At 49.0% G+C, this 8,342-nt stretch overlaps 1 long non-coding RNA gene across 1 annotated transcript; it reads left to right on the top strand.

Annotated features, from left to right (window-relative positions):
- The first annotated feature begins 2,424 nt into the window (after positions 1 to 2,424).
- Positions 2,425 to 4,936, top strand: LOC109381483 (uncharacterized). Its single transcript, XR_002123761.1, has 3 exons — positions 2,425 to 2,572; positions 4,495 to 4,701; positions 4,788 to 4,936. It is a non-coding gene; the product is annotated as an uncharacterized LOC109381483 (long non-coding RNA).
- The last annotated feature ends 3,406 nt before the right edge of the window (positions 4,937 to 8,342 follow it).

Here is an 8,342-nt window from a genome sequence, read left to right as displayed (position 1 = left end):
CTCCCTCAGTGCATCCCCCACGTGGCCTCAGACAGGGTTCAGAGAATCTGGTAGGTGGGATATGCTTGAGGACCTAAATCCTGACAGACTTTGCTAGGGGCTCCAGTCCATGTGTTCGAGCCTTCGGATGCTGTGAGGCAAGGAGTCAGTTTTTGCAGCTGTTCAGGGCACCACCAAAGCTGCTAGGACAAGCCTCCTTGGCCTTTAGAAACCTCCTGTTTTCCAAGCACTCATTCTTCTGTTCTTCCTAGCCCCAGAATGGCTTTCCTCAGACAGACCCATGTTCTCTGTTAGCAGGAAAGGAAGGAGGAAGGGAACACAATCCCACAGTGGTTGTGGTGAGCTGCTGGGCCCCTGTTCTGGTCACTGCACAGAGGACAACAAGAAGGAAGCTAGAACCCCCCAGGCAGGGATGAGGGTCTGAGGCTGGGTCTCTATGGCCTGCAGGTGTGTAAGATGGGGTATTGGTGTCATCACAGTACGGTCCCACCATCTCACAGAAGATTCGGTGACCATCCGTGGCTCAGATGGCCTAGGCCTAGACCTGCTTAGGATGCAGTTCACTCCAGTGGGCCTCTGTCTGTCCCTGTGGTCCCACACGGGGCCTGACACACAGGCTGCAGGCATCAGCCTGTTGGCCCCACAAAGGTCAGGCCCTCACCCTTTTCACCCAGCTCTGGGTTGGAGTGGAGCTCACAGGTCCCTCCTACGAGAAGAGCATTCGTGGTGCAGAGACGAGCCATGAGCCTTGGTGGCGACCTTCACTGTAGTCAGGAAGAGTGGAGAGCCTCCGTTAACACTCTGAAATCTCAGCCTGGAAGGAAGGGCGTCTGAGAAACAGACCTATGGCTGGAGTCCTGCTCGTACCCAGCACCCTTGGGCCTCCTCCCTAGCAAGGGGCCCTGAAACTCTCGTGACCCGGGAGACAGTAACCCCGCTAACCTCAAGAGAGAAGCATGAGTGTCTGTGGTGGCCGTGGTTTAACAGTTTGTGCCAGAAAGAAGGCCGCCCACGTGAGCCCCACTGCAAGTCACCGACTGCATGAGTGCACATGCCCTGCACACGGACAACACTGCATCCGTCCTCACTGGTCCCCAGCACCCAGCCCAGGGACCCTGCTCCTTCTGAACTAGCTGAGTGACCGTTGCCAGTTCCAGGGCTTCTCTGAGCCTCGATTTCTCTTCTGCACAATGAACATAATGCCAGGTCCCTGCCTCGCGTGTTGGTCTGGGCACCCTTTTGGTCAGATACTCTACAAACATTTGGTGGCCTGAACATGGACACCCAGGCATGGCCCCGGCCCTCGGCAAAGTCACAGTCAGTAAGGTAAACAGCGAGCACTCCAACACCTTGGGAGGACAGAAGCAGTAGTAGGGTGTTGAGGGTGCTGTGGGAGCCCCCAGGTGAAGCCTGGTCCAGCCTGGGGGTCACAAGAAGTGAAGTTGGAGCCTTGAAGAATGAGAAGGAGTTGAGAACAAGAGGAGACTCCAGGCGAAAGGGAAGCTAGAGGTAAAGAGCTGGAGGTGGGACAGAGCAGAGTCTGTGAGGTGACCTCCCAGGGTGCAGGACAGGCTGAGAGGTATAACAGCCAGCCAAGGTGCTCCTGGCTGAGGAGCGTGGACTTGTCCCCAGGGAAGGCACTGAAGCAGGAGACAGACATCATCTGATTTGAGTGTTAGAAAAATTGCTCTGACCACAGCGTCAGGAAATGATTGGAGGGGGTGAGACTGGATGCCTGCACACAGGCAGCAGGCTCTTGTTTGTCCAGTGAGAGATGTAGCTGCTTTCAGGATACCGGTGACAGGACTGGACACATCCCATTGGCCAAGGAGGGGTAGGCCAAGGTAGGGACAGGGCTGTTGACATGCTTTGTTCCTGCATCAATGATAACACAGTCCCCGCCCCTCCCAGGGATGACACCCCTGGTCCAGGCCCCACTTCAGCCCCCTGGGCTAGGATCTACAAATACAGGGTGTGTGTGCGTGTGTGTGCACATGTATTCTCTCCAGCCCACGCTGCCTCCAAGCTTGGCAAGTCATGCCTCAAACGATATACCTCCCCCCACACGCACAAAAGCCAGCTCTGTGCCAGTTTATTTTTTACTTAAGAGCATGTGGTGAGTGCTCTGCTTTTTGACCTAGAAAGTCATCCACAGTGTTTTGAGCAGCACAGTGTGTTGAACTGCCACTGCCCTTTCCATCCTGGAACCCTGGGTCCCACATGGGCTGCAGAGAGGGCCGTGCATAATACAGAGGGTGCTCAGCAGTTGTACATCTCATAAAAGACAGCTGTATTTTTTTTTAAAAAAGCAGGCTATGAACAACATGGCTAGTAAACATTTTAGTTGTAACTTTACCTCTGCGTGTGTGTGTGGAGAGAGAGAGAGAGAGAGAGGTTGCTCAAAATATTAACAGTGATTTTTACTTTTCTAAGTGGCTTGACTTTTTACCACAAGCTCTGCATCATTTTTATAATCAGAATAAAGCAAGGGGACAGCAACGGGGCCTCCTTGGAGCTCCCATTCCTGAGGAGAAAGCAACGCTTCCCCACATGGCCACCCTCCTCACAGCAGGTACCTGACAACATTGGGTGGGTGGGTGGATGGATGGATGTGTAATGAAGGAAACCACTGTGAAGGCATCTGCCTAGACTGTCCTCCTCCTGGGGTGGATGGGGCCTGGGACCTACTGGACCTGAGATTCTTGCAGCCCCGTTGGTAGTGCCAAGGCTGTGGAGCATGGTGTCGGGCCTGTCACAAGCCTTTGCCCTCACCCCTTCTTCTGGCTTCACTAAGACAAACGAAAGTGGCCTTCCACTTGGCCTCAGTATTCACTTAGATTTCCTTTTGTGTGTGTGTATTGATGTTTTTGGTTATTAGTGTCTTATTTGTTTTCAGAAAGCAAGCTGATTTCCCCATTTATTGATTTGGAGATGCACCATTTACCACGTGCTAAGACTTGTACAATCACCAGCGTCTGTTTTCGGCTCTCTGGTCTCCTGTGTACCTGGAGTCCACTCCTGTGTAGGGAAGGCTTGAAGGGGAGGGGGGGACCAAAATGCATGCTGGGGTTGCAATTCAAACTTTAGTCATTGCTACCTGTGCAGAGCCTCAGATCCTGCTGAGAGGGCAAAGGCCCCAAGGCAGTGGTTCTCCAGGGCTTCAGCATGACAGGAGGACTGGTAAAAAACAGCCTCGGCGTCAGCAGGTCTGGGGTAGGGTCCAAGGGCTGCATTTCTAACCAGCTCCCTGGTGATACTGCTGCTGCCCACCACCTCAGCCCACATTGTGAGAACCACTGGCCACCAAGAAAAGGGCACCCAGTGTCAGCCCTCAGGGTGAATGCAAACCTCCTCAGCTCCTGCCAACTTTAGCCTTGGGCTTTGCCTAAGATGTCGGTACTGTCCCTTTCATCTTTGATTTCCCAAGATGGCTAAGCTACCTCCATCCACAGTTAAGTGAGTTAGAACCATCCGGAGGGTGTTTAAGCATGTACAAGCAGAACAGCCTTGCTTGGTGGTCGTCGTTGGCAGGAAGGTGTCTGGTGTCACGAGGAAATCAGGACTCTAAAGCTGCTTCCAGCACTGAAGTACATCTTAAAGGGAGACGGCCCCAGGGAAGCAGCATCAGAACCGCCATTCCCAACAGGCACTTAGCCAAGTGAACTGGAGGCAAAGGAAACTCCTTTAAAAATGGTGGAAGTGAGTGTAAGCTGACATTTCCCAAGCCTTGCCAGCCTGTGGGGTCAAATGGGGTCACATTACCCCCCAAAATTTGCCTGAGAGCGGAGTTCTTTCTCCCTGCCAGGCCAGGCAAATGCCACTTCATGATATGGTTGTTGAGGACTCTCAGACAGGGAGCCTGGGGTGCCAATGTGTTACAGAGACTTTTCAGAAAAATGCCATTTCTGTGTTTACTTAGAGCCTGCTCTCTACCTAGACCCAACAGGATCCAGCTGCTGAGCTGGGAACATAGTTTTGGAACAGGATGGGCCAGCCTCCCCGGCCTGTGAGTTCATAGGCAGGAAAAGTATGGCTCCGGAGGTCAGAATGCTTGAGGTCAGAGGCTAGTTGGATCAATTTATTGTGTTACCTTGAATAAGTTACTTAACTCCTCTGTGCCTCAGAGAGATCATAATAGCATAACGCTATGGAATTGATTGTTACGAGGATTTAACACGATAATGCATGATCAGCATGTAGCCGTAGCATAGACACACTCTGTATTTGTTTGTTGCATATATTTGTGACTGGTGAATAAACTGGACGTAGTTCTCACTCAGTGGGTTCAGCCATTCCCATTCCTTTTATGAAATCTATCACTCAGCTATACAGCCATTATAAGCATCCAGATTCTGGGGTTCTGGAGATTGGCTGGCAACACCCCATAACATGCGAGATCTCAATCCATACTCTAGGAGCCCCTGGAAGATCGAGGGATGGACACGAGAAGGTGTATAAACCCCTAAATTATATGCACTAATTTTGTGTCTGCAGGTTTCTGGGAGAAGGACCGTGACTTTTATCAGAAAAGCAAAAGATAGCCTCAGCAGGCTCCCTGGACAGTGAAGCCACTTCCAGACACACGCAGGGTCTCTCCCAAACCAAGACACTGGGACAAAGATGGGAGCAGCTGAGCTCTGCATCTCCTTCTGGGAGAGATAGGCCTTCTTCAAAGTGAGGAGAAGACGCAACAATAAAACGGTGAGAGCAAATTAGGAAGTGTAACGCCCTAGGCAAAAATATGATGACAATTAGCTATAATAACAAGCTGCCTGCAATATTATCAGGGAGAAAAGCCCCATGGAAGAGTGCACAGACCTGCCCCTTCACAGACCAAGCCAGTAGAGTGCTCAGCGGGGCAGCTGGGACGGCCAAGAATTGGACATGAAGGGGCATGCGGAGTCCATAGTGCAGCGCCTAAAAAATGGACAAAGGAGCTGCAGATTAGGTGAGTCCAGGCTCTGTGGCTTATCAACCACAAGAGCCCTTCACTTCTCTTTGCCTCACTTCCTCATCTGAGAAATGGGATTCTGTGGGATAGCGGTGGCCACCTGAGCTGTCTCCCTCCTAGGGTGGCTGTGAAGAGCCATGAATGTAGGTAATGTGTCTAGTGTCTGCTTCAGCAGCTGCTGGGCCGAGGTGGCCTGGCACTTTCTCCCTGAGTGCACCTTTGTCTGATGGGGTACTTGCTTCAAGAACTTCACAGAGCATGACAAGCATAACCATCATCATGATTTTCATACTTCTTGCTGAGAGCAGGGCTACTGGGCAATGGTGAGTGGAATGGGACAAACACAAAGGGAAGATGGTCATTCCTCCTGGGAGGGTTAGGATTGGTGGTCGCCCCCTGTCCGGACACCCTCCTTAGTGAATTTCAAAGTTTCCCAAGGGAAGGACCACAACCCTTCCCCTCCGTGAGGCCCAGAGATGGGAAGGGGGCACCTCAGGCCACGGACAAAGGCCTTCCTGCCCTCAGAGGCAGGCTACCCTGATCCCCAGGCCCCACTCTGGGGTTGGCATCTCCAGTTTTTTAAAGTTGCTTATTTGCTGTGTGATCTTGGGCAAGTCACTTCCCCTCTCTGGGCCTCACCAATACAATGAATGATCCCATTTGCCCACCCACTCAGACATTCCAAAACTAGAACATGTTCAGAGCCATGTCCTTTTACATAATCAGAGCCGCGTTCCTTTAATTTGACAAAAATGCAAATGGCTCTGGTAGATGAGTCAGCAGTGCTCAACCCCAGGCCTGTACACCCACATGGCTTTGGGCGCGAGGGGCAAGTCCCACCCAGACCTACAGAATCAGAGTCTCTCTGGGCCTCTGGGTGGGCAGCACCTGAAGATTTTTAAGAGGCTGCCAAGAACAGGGCTCAGACTGTAGAAGGCAGAGGAGGGAAGAACCCAGACTCTCCCCACCCCAATACCTGACACAATGAGTCACAATGACAAATTGTTTATGACAAGAATGTGCCAAACAAACCAAGAGATAATCTCCACAGCAGTGGCCTCCAGGCCCTCCATCCTCATGGTCCTGGCTGCACTGGGTGTGGGAGCAGGACAAACCCCCAGCTGGTGCAGGGGAGACGGGGTCCTGGGGTGCAGGGTGTTTCAGAGATGGCAGGAAAGAGAAGACCTGTAGCCACCCCCAGGAAGGGTGGCCTCTGTGGGGCGACTGTCCTCTCCCCTCCCCACTGCACATTTGAGGGTAAGGCAGACTGGTTCCTGTATTAGAATGAGTAGGATGTCTGTAGGAGTTGCTAAATTAACTGAGCAAGATGGGAAAAACATGCAAGGCCACTCTTCCTACTGCCAGAAAAGGGAAGGAAATCACATGAGGGCACAAGCTGAAAGGGATCAAAGGCAGCATCCTTGCAACTAATGGCTTCAGGATAGAGAAAAGTCAAGGAGAACACGAATTGGATATAAAAAGAGCACAAGGAAGAGACCATTTAAAAATAACTCCAGGAAATGCAAAGAGAGCTTACAGAGGGGAAGATGTTCATTGAAGGCCAAAGCAGGACCATTGCACATCTAAAAACTGAGTTACAATGTGATGCACATCTGAAAAGCAAATTAATACACAGAGAGAAACTTGAAATAATCACAATGAATTCAGAGAAAAAGGACAAATACATTCAAACAAGAGAGAAGATGATCATCATGGAACCTAGACCTTCCAACACACGACGGAGTGGAGTCCCTGAAGTAGATTATCCAGTAGCTAAAGCAAAATTATATTTAGAGAAACTCCCTGGAATGCAGGAAGAACCGAGTGTATGGACTGAGAGGGCACAAGACATGATCAACATCAGGAACAGACCGAATCAGCTGAGCTACTGAAAACTCTTCAGGCTTCAGGAGGAAACACCAAGTCACAAGTCACCAACAAGGGGAGAAAAATCAATCTGACCTCAGATGTTTCCACAGCAACCGTCAATATCTGAAGACAAGGGAGCTGAGTTGTCAAAGTTGTATGGAAAAGGGGAAACCAAGACTATTCCACCCAACAAGCTTGTTCTAATTCATAGACAACATGGAGAGCGTCAGGGAAAAGGACGCCCATGAGGCTTTTTGAAAAAAAAAAATTACTCGTCAATGAAAACTAGCGAACCTTTAAAAAAGAGTCAATTTTTTTAAAGGTATAACCATGACTCATACAATATAAAATGAATACATGTCAACATTGCATTTAACTAGTTGAATAATTAGGGAACAAGTAGTATGTTCTAGAAGGTTCAAAGGAAACCTGGACCGGCACACACATACCTAGGCAGGTAAGGAATGCGAACGTGAGTGTCCATATATGTGCACAACTGATCAGTAGCTGCAGGGCAGCCATCAGTTGCATTCCACTGCACAAAGTGCACTTGGCATTTCTGTGGACAAGAATAATTTGCATTAACATGAGTTTTCTACATCTTAGATTTGCCCAAAGACCAAAAGCCACCATGAAAGGCATGGGTGCCTCAATACAAGACACCCAGTAGTCTGTTTTTTTTCTTTTGGTCCATTTTTAAGTTTTTCTGGTTTTTCCTGACAACGAACAAGAGATGACCCCAAATGCAAAACTCAGAGACAAAATGTGCTTAAAATATGCGATGGAATCTGTTTAAATACAGGACTAAGATAAAATTCTAGGAGAACTGTGGTTGCAAAACAGAGTAGAAGTGTTGTAAACCTTGACCAAGTGAACATAATTAGAATCAAAATCAGGAGATGGGGGAGGCGGGAGGGAGGATACTTAAGGGAAGTGGTCACCTGTTTCATCCCAAGAAATGATTGAGCCTGCCCCAAGTGAACCAATTCTTCTCCCCCAAGACTCCAATCTCTTAATGAGTTTCATAATCTTTTTTCTTAATGTTAGAGAAATTCATTATGAACTAATCTCTCTTGTGGAAAGTAAAAATTTATCCAAGAGTCAGCAATTTTTCAGGTTGTTTTTTTCCCCTGTTAAATTCAAGAAAAATCAAATACTTTTAGTTTAAAATATAGCAGATGTGGTACAACAATCTTTTAAAATTATTTAGACCTACTTACCTTTCTACCTGTGTATAGATGACATCCATCGAATGTTAACGCTGGATGGTAGGTTCATATTAAGCATCTACTCTATGCCAGGAAGGTCTAGGTACTAGGAAGACAGCAGAGAACAGAACAAGTAAAACTCCTGCAGCATTCCAATGGGAGTGGGGGGCTTATTGCTTCCTTCTTTGTACTTTTTATATCGCTTGTTTTGTTTTCTGTGAAAATGAGCATGTATCGTTTTTATAAAAATAGTGATCAACACACACACACACACACAATCTCTCTCTCTCTCTCTCTCTCTCTCTCTCTCTCTC

The sequence above is a fragment of the Hipposideros armiger genome, unplaced genomic scaffold (assembly GCF_001890085.2).
Source record: "Hipposideros armiger isolate ML-2016 unplaced genomic scaffold, ASM189008v1 scaffold_48, whole genome shotgun sequence".
Classification (NCBI taxonomy): Eukaryota; Metazoa; Chordata; class Mammalia; order Chiroptera; family Hipposideridae; genus Hipposideros; species Hipposideros armiger.
The sequence above is the reverse complement of the archived record's forward strand: the minus strand, read 5'-3'. Positions and strand labels throughout refer to the sequence as shown.